This window comes from Protopterus annectens, chromosome 2.part0 (assembly GCF_019279795.1).
Source record: "Protopterus annectens isolate FY-2018-M chromosome 2.part0, PAN1.0, whole genome shotgun sequence".
NCBI lineage: Eukaryota > Metazoa > Chordata > Ceratodontiformes > Protopteridae > Protopterus > Protopterus annectens.
The window spans coordinates 445,197,479-445,220,446 of record NC_056728.1 but is presented as its reverse complement, the minus strand read 5'-3'; the positions used below and the strand labels follow the sequence as shown (position 1 = coordinate 445,220,446).

Here is a 22,968-nt window from a genome sequence, read left to right as displayed (position 1 = left end):
CCATGCCCTGAATGCACTGCCCTGCCAAGTCAGCCGCCCCATGCATAGTCTGATGCATCTGCTGTTAGGGTTTGGGCAGCAGGGGGTACAGTGAATGGTAATCCCTTGTTTTGGTGGCAGGCCTCTGCCGACCAAAGGAACTCTATCTTTAGACAAGGTATGATAGGAATCACTGATTCTAGATCCTGAGAATGTTGACACCATAGGCTTTTTAGATACCATTGTAGTTTCCTCATATGCAGTCTTGCATATGGAATGAGTAGAATGCAAGAGGCCATGAACCGCAGGGCTTGCAGTATTTTCCTTGCAGATAGCTGGGTCTTTGTGGCCAGTAGTTTGAAGTAGGCTGTCAAATGAAATTTCTCTGGCGTGAGGTAGGCCATCTGGGAAGTTGTATTCAAGCTTGCTCCCAGGAATACAATTTGTTGGCAGGGTACAAAATGTGATTTCTTTTCGTTTATGGTGTACCCCAGAGACGTTAGCAATTTCTTTACAAATGCCAGATGATTTAATAGTATGTCCTGGCTTTCTGCCTGAATTAGACAATCGTCCAGGTATGGGTATATCTGAATATTTCTTTGCCTGCAAAATGCAATGACTGGAGCTATGCACTTTGTGAATACCCTGGGCGCAGTAGATAAGTCAAAGGGCAGTGCAGAGAACTGATAGTGCATGTAGCCTGCTCTGAAGTGTAGGTATCTTCTGCAAGATTCTCTTATTGGGATGTGCAGGTAGGCTTCCTTTAAATCAAGTGTTGCCAACCAGGCATTTTTGCCTAGCATGGGAAGCAGCTGATAAAGAGTTAGCATCTTTAATTTTCGAATTACCAAAAATGTGTTTAGGATAGTAAGGGTCCAGGATAGGACGCCAGGAAAAGTCTTGAGTAAAAACCTTGTCCTCAATCTTCTTCTGGGACAGGCTGAATAGCCCTTATGCTTAAAAGAGAGAGAACTTGCTTTTAAGCCTCTGCCCACTGATTTGAGGGTAGGTCTGGCCAACCGTTTGAGGTTTGTAAGGAGTGGAAGTGGAATTTGTATCCTTGGGAAACTATATTTAAAACCCATTTGTCCTGGGTAATGAGCTCCCAATTTTTTGCATGCAGGGCGATCTTTACCCCTAAACGAACAGTCAGTTGAGCAAGGCTTGAAAAGTTTAAAGATAAGTCATTGAGACAGTTTACCATAGGGGGGGAGTCTTAGTACTCCCTGCTTTGGAAGTGGGAGCCACCCACTGCTTAGGCCTTTTAGTACCTTGGGGCTGAAGCCTGGGTGTTCTGCTGGATCTGGGTTTGGACTGAGAAGGCCTGGAAGAGGCAGGAAAGGACCAATTCTTAGAGGGCCAACGCCTACTAAATCTGAGAGGCTGTGCTTGCAGGAAATCTTTAACAGTTTGCATAGATTTAGCTTTTTCCGACATCTTTTTAAGTACTTCTTCTGCTTTGTTGCCAAACAGGAGGTCTTGGTCTAAGGGAGCATCTGGTAATTTAGTTTAACACGATCTGGCAAAGATTGCGCCTTAAGCCGAGCATGCATTTTCAGTACAGACCCAGTGACAGCAGCCCTGCAAGATGCCTCTAATGAATCAAAGCCAGATTGCAAAGTATGTTTTCCAACTTGTTCAGTAGAATGCATTAAATCCTTTAATTCTTTACTTTCAGCACAGTCAGGAATCAAAGTACAGTTGTGTACACTTACCATAAATGTAGATGTTCAAGTGTATTCACTGTTGCAGTCATTACATTTGAGTTTCACTGTTGCAGTCATTACATTTGAGTTATCTGCTTGCAGTAGCCCTCAGTCGGTCTGATTAACAAAGTCTTGGGTCCTGCGTCGGTTGCTCTCATCTTCCGTGACGTCAGGAAGTCAGGGGTATAAAGCATGCAGCCGACGCCATTACATCAGTTTTTCTTGCCCCAGATGTCAGGTGCCCCCTAATGGGAAGCAATTAAATGTATAAATATACAAGGATATACCTCCAGCAAAAAAGCAAATACACCAAAAAGCTTTTAAGCATAGTAAAGAAAGTAGAGGTATAGCCAACAGAAGTTAGGGGGCTGGAGGGAGGGTAACCAGGACTGCAACAGTGAATACACTCTAACATCTACATTTATGGTAAGTATACACAACTGTACTATATTCTTCGTGTTTCACTGTTGCAGTCATTACATTTGGGTAGATTCCCAAAGCTAAGGCTGGGAGGAGGAATTTAAGTAGCATTAGGACCAGCTATAAGGCCCTGCAAGACTGCAGTGGCAAAGCCAGCTCTGTACTTAGAGAAAATTGGTAAATGATAATGCTTGGTGAAAGTATGTACAGAACTCCAGGTAGCAGCTTCTAGGATGTCCCTGGTAGGGACGCTTCTGAGAAAGGCTGTAGAGTAGATGCAGCCCTGGTAGAGTGGGGTCTGATGCCCTGTGGGACAGGTTTTCCATGATGCTTATAGCAGAAATGAATGAAATGGCCCATCCATTTAGAAATAGTTTGCTTTGAAATAGCCTTCCCCTCTGCCCCTGCAGCAAATGCCACCAGCAGTTGTTCAGATTTCCTTTGAGGTTTAGTCCTGTCCAAGTAGAATCTAAGTTGTCTGTGCACATCCAGGGAGTGCAGAATCCGTTCCCCTTTGTTCTGTGGATTAGGAAAGAAGGTTGGCAAATGAATGGACTGATTAAGAGCCACACTGGATACCACCTTGGGCATGAAGGAGGGATTGGTTCTGAGGGACACCCTGTCCGCATGAAAAATGATGAAAGGCTCCACTGCCATAAGGGCCTGTAATTCAGATACCCTTCTTGCTGAAGTGATTGCTAAAAGAAATGCTGTTTTCCAAGAAAGAAATTTTAAATCTGCAGTAGAAGCTGGCTCGAAAGGAGGAAGAGTGAGTTTTTCCAAGACAAAGTTAAGGTCCCAGGCTGGAGTTGGAGCTCTCCTTGTTGACCTTACATTTTTGGCCCCTCTGAGGAACTGCTTGAGCAGTGGGTGTGAGAAGAGGGGAGGTTCTGTGTTATAATGAGCTGAAATGGCAGAGGTGTGAATTTTGATGGAGGAAAAGGTCAAGCCCTTATGAAGCATCTTAGTTAAGTATTGTAAAATCAGAGGTAAAACGGGCGCTGCTGTGCTCATCCCTTGAGATTGGCTCCAGGCACAGAATCTTTTCCATTTCGCAGCATAAGATTTCCTAGTACTAAGTCTCCTTGCCTCTAAAATGATATCCATCACTGGTTTACTGAGGGGATGGTAAAGGAGAGATTAGGTAATTAGCCAGGCTGCTAGGTTCAGTGTTTGAAGCTGAGGGTGCAGAATCTGGTTCTCCTGCTGAGACAACAGGGAAGGTGTCTGAGGCAGTTGCCATGGGGCAACTGTGACACACTGCACAAGAGGGGGTACCAGTTGTTGACGTGGCCAGTCTGGTGCAATCAAAATCGTCCTTGGCTTGTCCTGTTTGATCTTTAGTAGTACTTTGGAGAGCAGAGGCAGAGGAGGAAAGGCAAAAAACTGATAGTTTTTTCCAGCTGAAGGACACAGCATCCACTTTCCAAACTTATTTGTGGGTAATCCTTGTGCAAAATTTGTCCAATTGATAGTTCTGGGGGGGGAGGCAAACAGGTTTATATCTGGACTCCCCCATTTGCTTGTCAACATGTTGAAAATCCTTGGTTCCAGTTTCCACTCGTGTGGGTCCATAACGTTTCTGGTTAGTCCGTCTGCCAGTGTATTTAGTTTTCCTGGCAGGAATTGAGCTTGTAGATTCACTTGGTAGCCCAAGGCTGTGTTCCACAATTCCATGGCTAGTCTGCAAAGGGGGTAAGAATGCGTACCCCCCTGCTTGTTTATGTACCACATAACAGTGGTATTGTCCGTCTTTACCATTAGTTGTCCTGGAAGAATGTGATCCTTGAAGGCTGTCAGAGCATTCTGTGCAGCTAACATCTCTTTTTGATTGATATGCAGTTGCATTTGACTTGGGTTCCATTTGCCCTGACTGCATTTCCCTGCCAGGTGAGCCCTCATGCATAGTCTGATGCGTCTGTTGTTAGGGTTTGGGTGGCAAGGGGTAGCGTGAATGGTAATCCCTTGTTTTGGTGGCAGGCCTCTGCCGACCAAAGGAACTCTATTTTTAGACAAGGTATAATAGGAATCATTGCTTCTAGATCCTGAGAGTGTTGACACCATAGGCTTTTTAGATACCATTGCAGTTTCCTCATATGCAGTCTTGCATATGGAATTAGAAGAATGCAGGAGGCCATGAACCCCAAGCCTTTCAGAATTTGCCTTGCAGACAGTAGAGATTTTGTGGCCACTTGTTTGAAGTAGGTTGTCAATTGAATCAGTTTCCTGGCGTGAGGAAAACCATCTGGGAAGTTGTATTCAAGCTTGCTCCCAGGAATATAATTTGTTGACAGGGTATCAGGTGTGCTTTCTTTTCGTTTATGGTGTACCCCAGACAAGTCAGCACCCTTTGTACAAATACCAGATGATTCAAAAGAATGTCCTGGCTTTCTGCCTGAATTAGACAATCATCCAGGTATGGGTATATTTGAATATTTCTTTGTCTGCAAAATGCAATAACTGGGGCTAGGCACTTTGTGACTACCCTGGGCGCAGTAGATAAGCCAAAGGGCAGTGCAGAGAACTGATAATGCGTGTAGCCTGCTTTGAAGCGTAGGTATCTTCTGCAAGATTCCCTGATAAGGAAGTGCAGGTATGCTTCTTTTAAATCTAATGTTGCCAACCAAGCATCCTTGCCTAGCATAGGAAGCAACTGGTGAAGAGTCAGCATCTTGAATTTTGGAATCACCAAAAAGGTGTTTAGAGTAGAAAGGTCCAGGATAGGACGCCATTAATTGTCTTTTCTGGGTACCAGGAAAAGTCTCGAATAGAAACCTTGTCCCTTTTCCTCTTCTGAATAGCCCCCATGTTTAAGAGAGAAAGTACTTGCTTTTGGGCCTCTGCCCACTGATTTGGGGGTAGATCTGGCACCTGCTTGGTGTTGGTAACGTGTGGAAGTGAAATCTGTATCCTTGGGACACTATATTGAAGACCAATCTTTCCACCCAAAGGAGCATTCAGTTGAAAAGTGCTTGGAAGTTTTAAAGGCAAGTCAGTGAGACAATTTTCCATAGGGGGGAGTCTTACTACTCCCAGATTTGGATGCGGAAGCCCCCCACTGCTTAGTCTTGTGCGCACCTTGTGACTGAAACCTAGGGTTTCTACTGTGTCTGGGTTTGGATTGAGAAGATCTGGAAGGGGCTGGAAAGGAATAATTCTTAGAGGGCCAATGCCTACTAAATCTTGGAGGCTGAAAGTACAGTTGTGTACACCTACCATAAATGTAGATGTTCGAGTGTCTTCACTGTTGCAGTCATAACTGTAGGGTGATCCTGCCGGCAGGCAGCCCGAGGTCGGCCAGAATCCCAAAGTCTGGGTCCGGCGTCGGCTGTACCAGCAAGCACCCTGACGTCAGAACGCAGAGGTATAAAGCTGACAGCCGACGCCATCTTCTCCAGTCTTTCTTGCCCCAGATGTCAGAAGTCCCCCAAAATAACCAAAAGGTGTCCAAAAAGGAAACGCAAATACACCACAAAAGAAGAGGAAGATAAGAGGGATTGGTGGGAGGGAACACCGACTGCAACAGTGAAGACACTCGAACATCTACATTTATGGTAGGTGTACACAACTGTACTATGTTCTTCGTGTTTCACTGTTGCAGTCATAACTGTAGGGTGGAATCCCAAAGCTGTGAAGAGGAGGAGGTTATGCAGAAGAAGGGCAGCCAGAAGGCCCTGCAAGACAGCAGAGGCAAAACCTGCCCTAGACTTAGAATACAAAGGGAGATTATAGTGCTTAGAAAAAGTATGCACTGAACTCCAAGTGGCAGCTTCCAAAATGTCCTTGGTAGGAACTCCTCTGAGAAAAGCTGCTGAAGTGGCAGCTGCTCTAGTAGAATGACTTCTAACAGTACCTGGAATCTGCTTCCCAAAGTGAGAGTAACAAAACCTTATCCCATGGGCAATCCATTTGGAAACAGTTTGTTTAGAGATAGCCTTGCCTAGAGAACTGGAGGCATAAGAGATAAGCAACTGATCAGATTTTCTGAAATCTTTAGTTCTGTCCAGGTAAAACCGTAGTTGTCTGTGTCACGTCCAATGAATGCAAAATCCTTTCCCTTTGTTTTGAGGATTTGGAAAGAAAGTAGGAAGGTGAATAGTCTGATTTAAAGCCACTTTAGAAATCACCTTAGGCATAAATGTAGGATTGGTCCTTAAGGCAACTCTGTCTTGGTGGAAAATAAGGTATGGTTCCACAGCCATGAGAGCTTGCAACTCTGACACCCTTCTGGCAGAAGTCAATGCTAATAAAATAGCTGTCTTCCAGGATAAGAACTTGATATCCGAAGCAGCAGCAGGCTCAAAGGGAGGTAAAGTAAGTTTTTCCAAAACATAGTTAAGATCCCAAGCAGGAACAGGAGGAGTTCTAGGAGGTCTTAAATTCTTAGCCCCTCTCAAGAATTGTCTCACCAGCTGGTGAGAGAAGATGGGGGGATCAGTGTTGTAATGAGCCGAGATTGCAGAAGCATGGATTTTAATGGAAGAAAAGGAGAGGCCTTTAAGCAACAGGTCAGAGAGGTAAAGTAAAATGGAAGAAATGTCAGGTAAAAGAGGATCAGAACCTCGATCCCGCATCCAAATACAAAATCTTTTCCATTTAGAAGCATAATATTTTCTAGTGCTAGGGCGCCTAGCTTCTAAGAGAACATCCAAAACTTGTTTGGGAAAAGCAGAAGGAATCAAAGGCCCTTGTAGAGCCAAGCTGCCAGGCAAAGAGTCTTGATTTGAGAGTGTAGCATTTGACCCTGATGCTGGGACAGAAGAGAAGGAAACAGAGGCAGAATCCATGGAGGTTCCAAGAACAGGTGTCTCGAAGTTGGATACCAAAACTGCCAAGGCCAATTTGGAGCTATCAAAATGATAATCTTGGGTTTGTCCTGTTTTATTTTCAGTAACACCCGAGGCAGAAGAGGAAGAGGAGAGAAGGCGTATCCCGAAAGATTCCTCCAGCTGAAAGACAGGGCATCCACTTTCCAAGCTGTTTTGTGGAAGGACCTGGTGCAAAAGAGAGGCAGCTGATGATTGAGATGGGATGCAAACAGATCTATCCGAGGGCAACCCCAAACTTTCGTAATCCTGCTGAATAAGTTGGGGTCTAGCATCCATTCGTGAGGATCCAAAAGATTTCTGCTTAGGCTGTCTGCTAAGAGATTCTGTTTTCCTGGAATGAATTGAGCTTGAAGATGCAGAGTCAGATTTAGAGCTGTGTCCCATAAACTCATGGCTAGTCTGCAAAGGGGGTATGAGTGAGAGCCTCCCTGCTTGTTTATATACCACATGACTGTGGTATTGTCTGTGCGAATCAGAAGATGTCCTGGTTGCAAAAGATTCTGGAAGGCTAGAAGAGCATTTTGGACTGCCAACATTTCCTTCAAGTTGATGTGCCAGGGAAGATGCTTCTTTGTCCAATAGCCCTGCTGGCAATGGTTTAGGTAATGAGCTCCCCAAGCATAATCCGAGGCGTCTGTGGTTATGATCTGAGCAGGATGAGGTAGACGAAAGGGATTCCCTTCGTTTGAAGCACAAGCCCTGGACCACCACAGGAACTCTTTTTGGAGGCAGGGAATCAGAGGTATCATAGTTTCCAGGCTGTGGTAATGCTGAGACCATACACTCTTTAGGTACCATTGAAGTATTCTCATATGAAGCCTTGCATTTGGAATCAACAGGATGCAAGAAGCCATGTAGCCCAAAGCCTGCAGGAATTTCCTTGCAGTGAGCTGAGTTAAAGTAGCCAAGGTCTTGAAAATTGATGACAACTGTACTTGTTTTGCTGGAGTAAGGAAGGCCCTTTGTAAGCTTTTGTTTAGAAGAGCTCCCAAAAAGATCATTTGTTGAGAGGGGATCAAATGTGACTTTTTTGTGTTCACTGAAAATCCCAGTAGTAGAAGAAGACGCTGAACAAACTGCAGATGTTGAAGCAAAAGATCCTTGCTGTCCGCCTGAATAAGGCAGTCGTCCAGGTAGGGGTAAATCTGAATTCCTTGGAGTCTGCAATAAGCTACTACTGGAGCCAGACACTTGGTAAAGACTCTGGGTGCAGTAGATAAGCCAAAGGGCAGTACAGAGAATTGAAAGTGCCTCGAACTTGCCTTGAATCTGAGGTATTTTCTGCGTTCCTGTCTGATGGGAATGTGTAAATAGGCTTCCTTCAAGTCCAATGTCACCATCCAAGCATCCTGGGAGAGCATGGGAAGAAGTTGTTGCAGAGTAAGCATCTTGAATTTTGGAATCTCCAGAAAGGTATTTAACACTGAGAGGTCCAGAATAGGTCTCCATGAGTTTTGTTTCCTTGGGACCAGAAACCTTTTCCCATCTCTGGAAGTGGAACAGGTTCTATGGCTTTCATGGCCAATAAGGCGTCCACTTAATTTAAGGCCTCTGACCATTGATGTTTCGGCAGATCCGGCCAGCCCGAAGACCTTGGCAGAGTATGAAAGTGGAATTTGTAGCCTCTTAAAATCACGTCTAAAACCCATTTGTCCTGGGTAATATGAGTCCAATTTTGGTAGAAAAGAGAAAGTTTTCCTCCGAGAGGGGCTTCCAGGCAAGGATGACCTGTAGCCCAACGGAGAGAGTCATTGAGTCTGCTTCTTTTGTGATTGAGGTCTGTCTTCTCCCCTTCTAGGTGAAGAAGCAGTCCATTGTCTGGACATGTAAGATGCCTGAGCCTGCCCCCGACCTCTGGAGCGTCTATACCCTTTGAGGCCTGTCAGACGTGGGAAAAGACCAATTTTTGGAGGGCCAATTTCTAGAAAATCTAGGAGGCTGAACTTGTAAAAAATCTTTAACAGTCTGCATAGATTTTGCTTTTTCTTCCATCTTTTTAATAACCTCCTCAGCCTTGGATCCAAATAAAACATCATGCTGAACAGGGGCATCTAACAGTTTAGCCTTAACCTGTTCTGGTAAATTCTGCTCACGAAGCCAAGCATGTCTCCTGATAACAGTACCAGAGGCTGCGGCCCTGCAAGAAGCTTCTAAGGCATCAAAACCACAATGTAAACTATGTTTGCTAACTTGTTCAGATGCATGCAATACATCCTGTAATTCCTTGTCCTCTGCACATACAGGAAAGGTAGAGAGCTTTTGCTTTAGAACAGACAAAAGAAATTGCTGATACTTGAACATGTGAAACTGGCAATTTAAAGCTCTAATAGAAAGGGTAGCAGAAGTGTAAACCTTTTTGCCCCACCTGTCCAAGGCACGAGAATCCTTTTCAGAGGGGATAGGATTTTTAGATGAAGCGGCCTTAGCAGCCCTAGAACCCTGAGAAATGGTTTCAGGATCAGCAGAAGGGTTCTTAAATAAGAATTGATGGGAGTCAGGGACTCTGTAAACTCTATCAGGCTTAGAAGGAGCAGGCGGCAAGGAATCAGGATTTAGGTTAGCTTCAGAAAAAGCATAATCCACAATATCAAGTACAGGAGGAATAGCCAAAAGTCTGTGTTGAGGGAGAAGGAGAAATTCCCTAAGTCTCTTCTTGGAAGCAGAGTAATCCTGACCTTCCCAATGAAAATGCTCCCTCATCTCATGTAAGGTTTCCCCAAAAGAGAAATCTTCAGGGGGAGAAGCAGAGGGAATAGTCCTCTGCATCAGAATCCTCATAAGGAGGAAAAGAATAATCCTGGTCAGAGGAAGAGACAGAAGACACAGAAGCCTGATCAGAAGAATCATAAGGAATATCCTGTCTAGGCCTTTTTTCTGGAGGAGGGTGAGAACCCCTAATCATTGTAAGTAAATCTTCAGCCATCCGAAGTAATTGCTTCTGGGACTTGGGAGCTGTATCCGACGAAGCTTGTGAAGAAACCCTTGGTTTAACAGGAGTCTTTGACTTTGCCTTTGTCTTTGTAGAAATAGTGATATTAGAAGGCCTGAAAACCCCCTCAGAAGCCGGTACCTGCACAGCGGTTCCGGACCCATCTGAAGGAGCGACGTCCGAAGGTCCTGCAGCAGTTAAAATACTAGGCCTAGAAGGCTCCCCATGGGAGTCCGTGTCGGCCATCGGTTCGAAGTGGCGGACGACAGGGGCTGCAAAAGCGCCTCACTGACGACCGCCGAACCCAAAGCTGGCTCCGGCTGCAAAATATCATGTTTGGACCTCGGAGGCCTATCCTTCTCTTTGCGTTTCTTTTGAATTCCGGTTGTCGGTAAAGTATCCGATGACATCCTATAATTGAATCGTCTACCGAAATAATTCAAGGCCCAATCGTACCTACGCTTGATAGTGCGAGAATTAAACCTGGCACAGAACCGGCAGCAAGAAACGTCGTGGTCAGGGCCTAAGCAAGGTAGACAGTAAGAGTGGAAATCTTTATGAGGTATTTGTTTTCCACACGATATACAATTATTAACTTTTTTTGACATCGGAGGAGCAAGAAAAAAAGTTTCCCCAACGGGGTACTTAGCTTGAGAAGAGAAGTAGAAAACTTCGGACCGATGGCAATCAAAGCACGTTGTCTGAAAACGCCAACCAACGACTTGCGAGCTGCTTTCCACCGCACGGCAAGAAAGACTGGGGAAGATGGCGTCGGCTGTCAGCTTTATACCTCTGCGTTCTGACGTCAGGGTGCTTGCTGGTACAGCCGACGCCAGACCCAGACTTTGGGATTCTGGCCGACCTCGGGCTGCCTGCCGACAGGATCACCCTACAGTTATGACTGCAACAGTGAAACACGAAGAACATCTTGTAAAAAAACTTTCACAGTTTGCATAGATTTAGCTTTATCTTCCATCTTTTTAAGAACTTCCGCAGCTTTGTTGCCAAACAGGCGGTCCTGATTTAAGGGAGCATCCAACAGTTTAGCTTTAACATGATCAGGCAAAGATTGCTCCTTAAGCCAAGCATGCCTTCTGAGTACAGACCCAGTGACAGCAGCCCTGCAATAGGCCTCTAATGAATCAAATCCACATAGCAAAGTATGTTTTCCAACCTGTTCAGCAGAATGCATTAAATCCTGTAATTCTTTATTTTCAGCACACTCAGAAATCAACATAATTTTTTGTTTAAGCAATCCAATAACATGTCGTTGATACTTCAACTTATGAAACTGACAATTTAAGGCCCTAATGGCCAATGTTGCAGAAGTGTAAACCTTCTTACCCCATCTATCCAGCGCCCTGGAGTCCCTATCAGAGGGGGTGGGATTTTTAGCAGTAGAAGACGTAATGCCCTTGGGTCCCTGTGAAATAGTCTCTGGATCCGCAACAGGATTTTTAAAAAGGAACTTGTGATACTCAGGGACCCTGTAATATCTATGAGCAGGAGGAAAAGAATCAGGGGCCAAACTAGATTCCGAAAAGACATCAACAATGTCTAGTACAGGAGGTATAGCTAAAGGCCTATGCTGAGGCAGAAGTAAGAAATCCCTAAGCCTCTTTTTTGAATCAGAAAAATTCTGGCTTTCCCAGTGAAAATGTTCCCTTAAAGTGTGCAAGGTTTCACCAAAGGAAAAATTCTCTGGAGGGGAAGCAGAGGGAATAGAGTCCTCTGCATCAGAATCCTCATAAGTAGATAAGGGAAAATATAGATCATCAGAAGATTCAGAATCCTGGTCAGAAGATTCATAAACAAATTCAGTCATCAGAAGATTCAGAATCCTGGTCAGAAGATTCATAAACAAATTCAGTCCTAGGTCTCTTAAAAGGGGGTGGTTGGCTTCCCCTGATTAGAGTTAGAAGATCTTCAGTCATTCTTATCATTTGTTTTTTAGGCATAGAGGCCTGTGCATGTGGCCTGGGTGTCGGTTTCTTAGTTATGGTTCGAGGTTTAGGCCTTAAAGAAGAAGGAGGCGTTGGTTTAATATGCAAGTCCATAGGCCTGAATACACCCTCAGAAGCCGGTGCCTGCACAGCGGCTCCGGACCCATCCAAGGTAGAGACATCTGCAGGTCCCACAGTCGAAGCATCTTGCGGCATACCGGACTCCGAATGGGTCTCAGTAGAGGCCTGCGAATCAGAAGTAGCGGGTAATCAGGGGCTGCAAAAGCGCCTCACTGAGTACCGGCAAACTGGTGACTGGCTTAGAAGTGTCGTCAGCAGCTTTGGACCTTGGTGGCCTGTCTCTGTATTTATCTTTGCGCTTTTTCGGAATTCTGGTAGTCGGATGGCTAACCGATGATATTTCTGGATAATTGAACTGAGAACCGAAACACTTAGAAGCGAAAATATACCGACGACGGATAATGCGTTGATTAAATAAGGCACAAAACCAACAGCAAGGTACGTTGTGGTCAGGGCCTAGGCAAGGAATACAGTACGAATGAAAATCTTTGTAAGGTATTTGCTTTCCACAAGAAATACAATTATTAACTTTTACTGACATCGGTGAGGAGCAAGAAAAAGTTTCCCCAACGGGGTACTTAGCTTTAGTTCAGACTTTGGTTCTTAAACTCGAAAACGAACATTTCAGGAGTCGGCCGACCGGCACTTGCGGACTGCTTCTGCTTCGGGCACCACATGGCAAGAAAGACTGATGTAATGCGTTGGCTGCATGCTTTATACCCCTGACTACCTAACGTCACAGAAAATGAGATAGCAACCGACACAGGACCCAAGACTTTGTTAATCAGGCCTACTGAGGGCTACTGCAAGCATATAACCCAAATGTAATGACTGCAACAGTGAAACATGAAGAACATCATCATTTTCTGTTTAAGCAATCCAATAATATGCTGCTGATTCTTTAACATATGAAACTGACAGTTTAAAGCTCTAATGGCCAAAGCTGCAGAAGTGTATACCTTCTTACCCCATCTATCCAGCGCCCTGGAATCTCTATCAGAGGGGGTAAGGTTTTTGGCAGTAGTAGCCTTAATGCCCTTTGGTCCCTGTGAAATGGTCTCAGGATCCGCAGTAGGATTTTTAAAGAGGAACTTGTGAGAGTCAGGTACCCTATAATACCCATCAGGTTTTCTGGGAGCAGGAGGTAAAGTGTCAGGGGCAAGGCTAGATTCCGAGAAGGCATCATCTACAATGTCCAGTACAGGAAGGATAGCTAAAGGCCTGTGCTGAGACAGGAGTAAGAATTCCCTAAGCCTCTTTTTAGAGTCAGAGTAATCCTGGCTTTCCCAGTGGAAATGCTCCCTAAAGGTATGCAAGGTTTCACCAAAAGAGAAATCTTCTGGAGGGGAAGCAGAGGGAATGCAGTCATCTGCATCAGAATCCTCATAGGTAGATAAGGGCAAATCCTGGTCATCAGAGAAAAAAGAAATTTCAGAATGCTGATCAGAAGAATCAAAAGGAAAATCAGTCCTACGTCTCCTAGAGGGAGAAGGGTGGCTTCCCCTGATAAGAGTAATAAGGTCTTCAGCCATTCTTATCATTTGTTTTTTAGGCATAGGGGCCTGACCATGCGGTCTGGGCATCGGTTTTCTGGGCATGGATCGAGTTTTAGGCCTTGAAGAAGAAGATGGCGTCAGTTTAATATGCAAGCCAGTAGGCCTGAATACACCCTCAGAAGTCGTTGCCTGTACAGCGGCTCCGGATCCATCCAAGGTAGAGACATCCGCAGGTTCCACAGTTGAAGAAGCATCTCGCAGCATACCGGACTCCGAATGGGTCTCAGTAGAGGCCTGCGAATTTGAAGTAGAGGGTATCAGGGGCTGCAAAAGCGCCTCACTGAGTACCGGCGAACTGGCGACTAGCTTGGGAGAAGCGTCGCCGGCAGCTTTGAACCTATGAGGTCTGTCTGTCTTTATCTTTGCGTTTTTTCGAAATGTCGGTAGTCGGGTGGCTTACCGAAGCCATTTCTGGATAATTGAACCGAGTACCAAAGTATTTAGATGCGAAAATGAACCGAAGACGAATAATACGAAGTTTGAATAAGGCACAAAACAGACAGCGAGGTACGTCGTAGTCTGGGCCTAGACAATGAATGCAGTACGAAAGTCTTTATGAGGTATTGGCTTTCCACAAGAAATACAATTGTTCACTTTTACTGACATCGGTTTAGAGCAAGAAAAAGGATCCTGACATTTGATACTGCTTTGATTAAATAAAGCACAAAAACGACAGCAAGGTACGTTGTGGTCAGGGCCTAGGCAAGGAATACAGTACAAATGAAAATCCTTAAGAGGTATTTGCTTCCCACAAGTAATGCAGTTATTAACTTTTACTGACATTGGTAAGGAGCAAGGAAAAGTAGTTTCCCCAATGGGGTACTTAGCTTTTTAGTTGAAGACTTCGGATCTGAAACTTAAAAACGAAAATCTCAGGAGTTGGCCCACTGGCACTTGCGAACTGCTTCTGCTTCAGGCACCACACGGCAAGAAAGACTGATGTAATGGCATCGGCTGCATGCTTTATACCCGACTACCTGGCGTCATGGAAGATGAGACAGCAACTGACCCAGGACCCAAGACTATGATAATCAGGTCGACTGAGCGCTACCTGCTAGCAGATAACCCAAATGTGATGACTGCAACAGTGAAACATGGAACATCATAGTTCTGTTAACAATGAATACAAATCCAACAATGCTAACCAATTAACAAGCGGGAAACCGCCAAAAACACTAGTCTATCCTATTAACACACACAGTCTAACAGTGCGCAAAAGGCGCCTACAACTACTAATTCTATGAGTATACAAAAACCAGCACACAGGATACCAATACTAAGCCAAAAGGCCAAAGATTGCACCAAATGGCTCAAGTATAAGCTAACTACACTAATATCAACTATGTTAACTGATTAACAATAAAGCAGTAACAGTTTTTACTATTTTAAGCTAAACAGAGCCAAAACATTTTTGGAAAAAGTTAAAGTAAATGCAACACTTAGCCAGAGCCAAAGAGAAGCACAACCGAACACATCAACACAGCAAACAAGATCTGGGGGATTGTACTGGTGCACCTTGGGATACCTACCTAGCCACGAGCCAACTAGAAGACTTCCAGTTTGTAAATAGGCCAAGTCACAGCAGAGGATCGGCTCCGATCCCATATGTAAGAATGAAGGTGAGACAGGACTACAGAACATCATAGCTTTATATGTTAGGCAGAGATCTCCTCAGAGTAGGCGATATGCTACAGAGTAGAGCTGGAATGTGTTGAGATGGTCAGTGTAGGGCATCTGTTATGAGGCCAGTAATCCTCTTTGTGAGGTACTTCTTTGGCCTTTCCAGCTGCTGCAGATGTCTTGTGAGGTATCTTCCAAAAGGGGCGTTGTACTCTATAATGGGTCTAATGAGTGCCGAGTAGAGTGGAACAATGACCTCTTTTTCCCTGGATGAGAACCCTTTTATGATGAAGTGTGCCACATAGATGGACTTCCTGACTACTGTGGCGATGTGATTATCAAAGGAGAGACTACTGTCCACCTGGGTCCCAAGGTCTCATCACATATTCGGCGTTAAGCAGACCGACGTTTATGTGGTAGTTCATGGGTACAGAGTTTTTACCAAAGGGAATGACAATGCACTTTTTGGCACTGAGCTTGAGGCCATGCCTCTGATACCAGGCATCTGTCTTAGTGGGACCCTCTATAGGATGTCCACATCATTTGGGGACTCGACTATGGCTCCTAGTTTGCAGTCATCTGCGAACTTTGTTAGCCAGAGGCCTTCTGTGTTAGCCTGTACTTCAGAGAAGTAGATACCAAACAGCAGAGGTCCCAGGACTGAACCCTGTGGCACTCCACTTGCAACTGGTTTTAAGTCAGACCTGGAGTCTGCAACTTTTACAGTGTGGGTTCTGTCAGTGAGCCAGTTGGCAACCTATCTTGTGATGTAGGGATTTATACCTAGTTTAGTGAACTTAGCTATAATTCCAGAATGGGGCATGGTGTTGAATGTCTTGGCTAGGTCAAGATAGGCTGTGAGAACCACCTTACCTACGTCTACAGCTTTGGTGACTAAGAAGTCAATCAGGTTCACAAGGCACGATCTGTCTTTCACAAACCCGAACTGGGTGGGGTCCAGAGTTTGGAGATTACCAATGTCTTTCTTTATGAGTTCCATGATGATGCGTTCCATGGCCTTGCAGACTAGGCTCGTCAGGCTAATGGGGCGATAGTTCCAAGGATCAGTGGTGGCTCCCCCTTTGTGGAGTGGGATAACTGTTGCTGTGTGCCATTCAGTGGGCACAAAGCCTGATGTGAGACTATGACTGAACATGTTGCTTAGGTGGGGAGCCAATTTGTTCTGAAGTTCGTGTAAAACGCAGCCTGGGATGTTGTCCGGTACCATGGATGCTGTGTTTTTGGTTTTAGAGAGTACAGCTTTTACCTGCATAGATGTGATTACAGGGACTCTGCATTCTTCCTGTATAAATATGGGCCCTTTAGGGGGTGAGAGGGGGGTAAAGTTAGCACTGAACCTATCTGCCAGGATGTTGGCAATATCAGTTGGTTCCGTAATTTTTGTGCCATTGTGCTGTAACTCACAGCAGATCTGGGTGTTGCCATTGAGATTCTTGACATAGCCATAGAATGCTTTGTGGTTGCCCTTAGAATCAGTGTCGATTTTGTTTTCGGAGCTAGCTTTGGAGGATCTTATAAGGGATCGCAGCTTCTTACTGAGGCTGACCAGGGAGCTCCTCCACTCATGGGATTTTACTCTCTTTTGCAACAGTCTCTTCTTTCTGTAGCACGATCCATGCACTCATGTAAGTGCTTATAGAGTTCATTTGTGTAGGATTCAGCGGTCGTAACTGTACTATCTATCTGCATGGGTGTCATGAAGTTCGCCAAGAAGCATGAAGTTGGCTTTGCAGACATTTTTTACCATGGTCTCCTTAATGGTGGGTGGAAGGGGGGTGCGGACATCTAGGGTGATTAGCTTATGGTCGGATCTGACCAACAAGGAGTTTACTTCAGGCGTGGAACACCGGTCACTCATGTTGGTAATGACTAGGTCTAGGATATTGTTGCCCCTGGTGGGAGTGTGGATAAGTTGATCCAGGGCATTGGAATTTATGAATTCCAGAAAGCGTTGAGTGAAGGAGCTTGTACATGAGTAGTTTTCCCAGTTAAAGGTGGGGTAGTTGAAACTGCCCATTATTAGGGCGTTTGGTTGAACCCTAATATTTTCCAGTATATTAAGAAAAGAGGAGTGGGAATCCTGGGGCATGGTGGGGAATCTGTAGCAAGCTACAATTTGGATTGCGGTTTTGCCCCGAGTTAGTTGCACTTGGATAACCTCAGATGCATTATGCTGAGCAACTAGCCTGGAGGTGTGGATATCCTTAATAAATATGGACACACCTCCGGCTTTGGTGTTCTGGTCCAGGTTAGATGGCCAAAAAGTGTGGTATGAGTTATAGCCTGGTAATGCAGGGGTGCTCTCTCGAGCCTTGAACCAGGTCTCAGTCACTGCACAGATATCGATGTTCTCCATTTTAAGGAGTGCCTCGAGTGAGTGCATTTTGAGATTTAGACTTCTAGCATTGAGTAGCATTACCCTCAGTTTTTGCTTGCCTGTTCCTGTTATGGTGGTGAATTTTTCATTTGAACCTTGCCTAAAAAAGTCACTATGGGGGCGGCAAGACCCTTAGCCAGTATCCGGAATCCCAGGGGCGACAGGTGCAGGCCATCTCTGGCAAAGCATCGTGGTCTATCGACCATGTCGCTCCAGGCAGACAGATACTGGATCCCCTCAGAATGACACCAGAAGCTTAGCCAATTGTTGAAGTCATTCATTTTGTCCTTGTACTGCGGTATCATTCTGGGCGACGGAAGTATGCTACTCAGGGCTAGGGTCATACCTGCCTGGGCTACAAGATCGGAGAGCTCTTCCATGTCTCTTTTCATGCAGTCCAGGAAGGTACGTGTCAGGTCATTCACACCAACACAGACAATGACAGAGTCATATTTGTACTTGTTGTGGAGTGACCTGAGTGAGTGAGTGCATTATGTGGTGGATCCTGGCACCAGACAGGCAGCTGACAGTAACCTTCTTCTTGTTTAGCCTGGTGAGTGGGACATCAGTGTGCCTGACTATAGAGTCACCTATGACTAGTGTGTTGGGTACACTGTTTTGTCTTATGGGCTGTAGTTTATTGGCACACTGAGTCTGTGGGCTATGTGTCATTTGGGTTGTGTTGGGGGGGTGGAGGTTGCTTGCATTTCTGCTTTGGAGGTCTCTGTTGCTTGAGCAGATTATTGAGAGCCTCCGTGAATGTTTTTGTGTTTCTATGTGCGGATTTTGGTGGTGTAGGTTTAGTGGAACTATGTGATGAGTGTGATGTGGTGCAAGTGTTTACCTTCTCCTCTTGACTGTCAAGTTCAGTCTTGCTTGGAGAGAGCTTTACTTCCAGTTTGGCTAGATAAGTGCATCTCTCACAGGTTGTGGTGTTGGGTGGTAGGAGGAGAGGGGTGTCTGTGTACATGAGGCAATTGCTACATTGCCCCAAGATGCCCAGACTCATCAGATACACAGGAGAGAACACTGGGAGCTGACCCTTGGACATGCCTGAATAAATAACTACCACTGGATACAAATCTCTTTTTCTTCTGGAAGGGGTAGCTTGACCTCCCCTAATAAACATTATAAGGTCTTCCACCTTTTTAAGCATTTGGAACTGAGGCAAGGAAGCCGGTGGCTGGACTTGTGTCGTCGTTTTTTTGGGTGCGGTACATTACCCTGGGGTCTTAAAAACTCTGTAGTTATTGAAAGAACTGAAGACGCAAATTAAGTCGTCTGTCTGAGTTGAGTATTGGTAGTGCGAAGTACTTCCTCGGAAGCCGGTGCCTGCTCAGCGGCTCCAGACCCATCCAAGGTAGAGACATCCACAGGATCCTTAGTCAAAGAAAAGTCTTGCGGCATACTGGACTCCAAAAGGGTCTTGGTAGTGGCCTACGAATCCGGAGAAGCAGTCATCAGGGGCTGCGAAAGCGCCTCACTGAGGACTGGGGAACTGGCGACTAGCTTAACGGCAGCGTCATCTGCAGTTTTGGACCTGTGCGGTCTCTCTGTCTTTATCCTTATGTTTTTTCGGAAGATCGGTAGTCGGAAGGTTTACAGAAGCCATACCGGAATCGGAGGACTGACAGTGAAAAGAGCTGGCTACAATAAGGGCCTGATGACACAGAGTTCTGGCGTTGAACAAAGCACAAAAGCGACACCGGGGGACGTCGTGGTCTGGGTCTAAACAAGTGACGCAGGAAGAATGAAAATCTTGGTGTGGTATTTGCTTTCCACAGGCAAGACAATTGTTAACTTTTTCTGACATCGGTTAGAGCAAGAAAAAAGGATCCCAACGGGGTACTTAGCTTTAGAAGACTTCACTTCAGAAACTAATCTCAGGTAGCGGCCAACCGGCAACTCGTGCAAACTGCTTCTGCATCTGGCTCCTTGGCAAGAAAGACTGATGTAATGGTGTCGGCTGCCTGTTTTTATACCTCTGATGACCTGAAGTCAGTCCTGGGGCGACAGCAACCGATGCAGAAATACTAAGACTCGGGTATTCAGGCCGACTGAGGGCTACCCCTGGCAGGATAATCCAAAAGTGATGACTGCAACAGTAAAACACGAAAAACATCAGAAAAGCATTCGTTCTAAGTCTTGGAAAGTTTTAAACAGTAAAACAATCCTCCTTACAGCTTTACTGATATATCCAAATCATTTCAGAGGAGAAAATGTGTTGCACTGGTCAGCTAGCATTCTCTCTCTCTCTCTCCGAGTGTTAACCATTTCATTAAAAGAAGACATTCGGTGGAGGAGCCAGAGAGCTACAAAGGGTAGTCCTTAGGATTTAAAAGAACATACCAACATACTGAGAAGAGAAATATTGGGGAAAAGCAGTTTCCACTCCTTTAGGCAAACTCTTTGAGCACCCCCCCCCACCACCAAAAAAAAAACAGACACAGTTCTCATCTGCTTCTAGTTTAAACCTGGAAGCCCCTTAATCTCTGAAAAACACTAAAGACAGTAAGTCAATACAGATGTTTTTTTTCTGATTAAATAGCAACAGTTTACTCTGGTACTGTCTTACATGTCAATGGGGAGAAGTAGCAAACCAAGAGAACTAGCCTTACACACAGAACAAGTTAGTCGCCATTTCCTCCACCAAAAAAGGGGAAAAAACAAACAGTCTGACTCTGACAATACTTCAGTTTCCAAAGCTATATTTGAAAAGTCCAGTGTAACCATAAAGGTGACTGTTTAAATATATTTAAAGGCACATATATCAACAGAGGCTCCTTTGCCACAGAAAACAGTCACTGGAAGCTGGATGACAAACTGTGTCAATCTCAAAACACTTCTTGAATGTAGTATAGTTTCAGAATCTGAAGGGCAAGAAGTCTTCATTTTGACTAATGGAGCTGCTTTTAACCTTTTCCATATTACTTCAATATTTTCCCCCACTAATAATTCAAGTCTCTCTTCAGTTAAGAAAACATTTAATGTTTTCTGTCTTTGCGGTTTACTAAGTCTATCAGAACCTTTTACAAATCTCACATCCTTCAGAACCCAGGCCAAAATGGACACTGACAATATCTAGGAGCTATTTGCTAAATCTGAAGGTCTCAAAGAAAATAATGAAATAGCAAAAAGCATGACAAAATTTGTATTAAAAAAAAACTGAACCAATACTCAGTTAAATTAGACTCTTGTTGTTAAATGAAGATGTGGGAGACTTGTAATGATGAGGACAGATGCCTGGTGTCAGAGCCATGGCCTCAAGCTCAATGACAAAAAGTGCAGTGTCATCCCCTTTGGTAAAAACTCTGTATCCATGAACTACCACACAGGCAGCAATCTACTTAACACCGAATGCGTGATAAGAGACCATGGGACCCAGGTGGACAGTAGTCTCTCCTTTGATAGTCACATCGCCACAGTAGTCAGGAAGTCCTTCTCCGTGGCACACCTCATCATTAAAGGGTTCTCATCCAGGAAAAAAAAGGGGTCATTGCTCCCCTCTACTCGACACTCATTAGACCCATTACAGAGTACAATGCCCCTTTTGGAATGTACCTCACAAGACATCTGCAGCAGCTGGAAAGGCCACAGAAGTACCTCACAAAGAAGATTACTGGCCTCAAACAAATGCCCTACACTAACCACCTCAAAAAACTCCAGCTTTACTCCGTATCATAAAGCCTACTCCGAGGTGATCTCTGCCTAATATATAAAGCTATGTCAAACCCAGAGCTGCTGGACATGCTACACCTAAAGAAATCTCAATCCCTCCGAGCTACATGCTCTAGGGTCCTAAACCTTGTCACCACAATAAACAGGACATGCTGGAGGGATAGATTCCTGTCCCAGAGACTTCCCATACTCTGGAACAGGTTACTCATCTATGTCAAGAAAAGTTCTTCATTAGCACTCTTCAAGAAAAATCTTGACGAGTGGATGGGAAATAGGAAATACACCCCGGGGATCACTTCTGTGTCTCTGCTCGACAGTGGCACAGGAAAATAACTTTCTTGGGTGGCGTAAGCCACAGAACCTTGTTGGCTAGGCTTACGTAGGCCCTTGGGCTGATAGCCTAGTACCTACCTATGAACCTATGAAAAAAAAACTATGAACAGCACATGGAAAACTACAGGATATACAGGCCAGCCTTGTACCGACCTATATCAGTACTTTAAGTACAAGACCTGCATTTGATCCTAAAAGGGAAAGCACCCATCCTTTTACAATTTCTCGTCAGGAGAAGACATGCATAAGTTGGGTGCATTTTTCTATTGCAACTGCTCTCCCTGAAGAAAAACAATTGATCCGTTAGCTGTATGGCTTGCCATACTTCATATGTGGGAACTTCTGGAAAAAAACATTTATTTATTTATTTTATTTATTTTACATTTGTTAACCGGGCTAGTCTGACTGGATATATTTCCATTTTCAGCAGAGGCCCGGGGAGAAAAGCTCCACATATGGACATAAGAGATTTATAATGAGTACAAATAACAAGTTACAAATAACAAGTTACAGACTTGTAACACTTCAACCAATGCATCTTGATTACAAAAAGAAGGCAACTGGAAAAACTAAAATACATTCTATTAAACATCAATACAACTTCTAGAACCTGATAAATAATAAGAGAGACCAGGGAAAAGAACTAATAAAACATTGAAACCTAAAACTAGATTACAAAGAAGTACACTACCTAGACTATCTAAATACTATCATCTTTAGCATAATTACATATTGTAGCATGAGAAGAGAGAGTAAAGGGACAGAAGTTAGCAAAAAAAAAGCAGTAGAAGGGCAGTGTAGAGTTGATAAAGATATAAGCTTCCTGGGAAACGTGTTTGTTTTTTCCATCTCAAAACTGTCCTGCAGCTTGTAGACGAGGTTGACATATACAAAAGTATAATACAATATTCAAAATACATTTAGAGTCTTTTCAAATATAAAGTGGGAATATTGCCCAATTCTACAAGTGAACACCAAACAAATACAATTAGATGCTTCACAAAAGGCTGGTACTTCAAAAGCATTTCAGCCAACCATGGCAGCCATTTATATTACTTTTCTGACATTACCAAAGTTTGATTCTACTTAAAAATGATAAATTCATCATAATATTTGAAGTCTCACAGCACCATGCTGCAAAATAGTGAACAATGCTTAAATAGAAAGTGGCTAGGCTTAAGCTTAAAATGGGCTGCAAAGGCAGCTACCGTAATACTTACCTACGAACCTATAAACATAAAAAATTAATCTAATCAAATGACTGCTGCGCACCACACAATCATATGTGCCCAGTGATCATAAAACAAGTAAAAAAACTTAAATGCTTCTCCAATGTTTTGGAGGAGTAGGAGTAACAGTGGGACATGCTTCATCTTTTCTGCCCAGAAGCTCTAATATGGCTAGCTTGAAGCACTTAAAATCCTCATGGTTGGACTGATATGAATGCCCTGACATAGCAATCCATTCCTCAATAACACATGGCTTCAGTCAAGACC

At 44.4% G+C, this 22,968-nt stretch overlaps 1 protein-coding gene across 1 annotated transcript in view; it reads right to left on the bottom strand.

Moving 5' to 3' along the window:
* The window catches only part of PSAT1 (phosphoserine aminotransferase 1), a 396,801-nt gene that overhangs the window by 76,754 nt on the left and 297,079 nt on the right, over nucleotides 1-22,968 (bottom strand). The gene's annotated exons all lie outside the window — the stretch shown is intronic.